Source organism: Phaethon lepturus, unplaced genomic scaffold (assembly GCF_000687285.1).
Source record: "Phaethon lepturus isolate BGI_N335 unplaced genomic scaffold, ASM68728v1 scaffold27725, whole genome shotgun sequence".
Classification (NCBI taxonomy): Eukaryota; Metazoa; Chordata; class Aves; order Phaethontiformes; family Phaethontidae; genus Phaethon; species Phaethon lepturus.
The window spans coordinates 22-2,037 of NW_010540242.1; positions in this window are offsets into that span (position 1 = coordinate 22).

Genomic DNA, 2,016 nt, shown 5'->3' on the forward strand with positions numbered 1-2,016 from the left:
CATGGTGGCTGCTGTGCTCGGGGGTAAAAACAAGCCGACCCGTTTGCGGCTGTTTCTGTTAATCACCAAGTCCCTTTCCTGCCCCAGCACTTTCCGCCATCCCCTCGCCCATGGTGGGGGGCTGAGGGTACCTGTCTCTGCGGAGTGGGGCCTGGGCAGCCCAGCCTGCCAGGAGGGCTTGGTGGGTATCCAGCCCATCTACTGCTCCTCCATGTCCTTCCCGTTCCCTCGTCAGGAGGCAGAGGAAGCTGCTCGGTCTGCCCCGGCCGCCCCGTTTCCTCCGCCGGTGGAAGAACAAAGGGAGGCTGGCAGGCAGTCAAGAGGCTCCCGGTGGGCCAGGCCTGCCGCCTGCCAGCCCTCCTGGGGCCCACCCTCCCCCCCTACCGCGCTAACTGGCGCCGACTCTCCCCTCCTGCAGCGCTGCCGGAGCTTCGCCACTCTTCCCGGCTCCGGCCTCCACCCTGGCACAGCTGCTCGTGGGTCACCAGCTTCCCATCCCCACGTCCTGGCTCTTTGGGGAAAGCGCTGTGTGGTGACTTGCTCCTGACGGACCCTCCCCAGCAGCAGTGATCCGCTGCGCATGGGAGCGGTTCTCTAATTTCCTTTTTTTGTTGTTGTTGTTGTTATTGTCTCCTTTTGGCCTTTATCCCCCCACTTCCCTTAGCAGGCAGCTTCTGCCCCCCCGCCTCGGCAGGCAGCAGAAATCAAACACCTCTGGGCCCTGATGCCATTTTTGTTGCTGAACGCTGCCCGCGTCAGCGCAGCTCCCCGCAGCCTGCCCTGCGAGAGGCCGGAGCGGGGCTTGGCTCTCAGGAAACCTTAGAAACCTTTGATTCCCCAGCCCCGTTAGAGTGCTTGCCGAGCCCGGAGCAGCACTGGGGATGGTGGCAGAGCACGGTGCGGGAAGGGCCATGCTCCAAGGCTCCTTCCAGAGCTCCGTGTCAGCTCCGTCCCCAGCTGCATTTTGCTCCCACACAGAAACCCGCCAGCGCTGGGGAGATCCAGCCCGTGGTGTGCCACAACCGGCGCGCGGCAAATCAGCTCTCCCCGCGCTGGGTTCTGGATGCGCAGTCATTCGGTTAAAAACCATTTTGGAAAAAAGTCCAGTGAACCAAGGGTGAGGGGAGCTGGCTCAGTTTGCCATCCAGCATCTACTGCTGTTTCTGCCAGGGCCCAAGCCCTGCTCCGTGGGGCCTGGCCCCACTGAGAGCAGCCATTTCATCCCAGGGGCGAGGGACGGACAGACAGACAGCCCTGGTGCGGGAGGGCAGTGCTGGGGAAGGAGGTGGAGAGCGGAGCATCCTCTCGGACGCCTGCTTGGGCAATGCCGGTTGCTCATGCTGTGATTGTGGAGGTGGAGGCATGGGGAGGTGAGCCGGGGGAATTGGATCCTTTCTCTCTCCTTCGGCTCCCCACTCTTTGCAGGAGGTCGTGCCTGCAGCCTGTGGAGAGCAGGGGGACCGAAACAGCCTTTGATGTGAAATCTGCTACAAAGGGCTCTTAAAGAAACTAAATCAAGGATAACGTTCCCCGATGTGTTCGGGACTGCTCGCAGCAGCTGGCAGGGCGCAGGAGGGCTGCATAGGAGCAAGTCAATGGGGTTGGGGGCCAGCAGACCTGAGCCCCTGTGGGTCTGCCTACTGGGGTGGGAGCCAGGGCAAAGTGGGATGCTGTGCTGGCCCGGCTGGGGCTCCCGTGGTGCCCCAGAGCCCTGCTGGGGCTGGGAATTGTGCCCGCTGGGAGCAGGCTGGGGGGTAGAGAGAGCTGGTGCAAGGGCGAGCTGCTGCCTGCTCCGAGGGATCTGCTGTGTGAGCGTGTGGGGGCTGCAGGGAGCGTGGAGAGACTGCAGCCACCCCACCGTGCTTCTGGAGGGGAAATGGGGGCCGGGAGCAAGTCTGACTTGCCCTGGCCAGCAAAATGCACCCCACTTGTGTCTCAGAGGGAGGTGGGCTTGGAGCAGGGGGGTGGAAATGCTGGGAGGGACACTGGATAGAACTGGCTTGCTCTGGCAGGGTA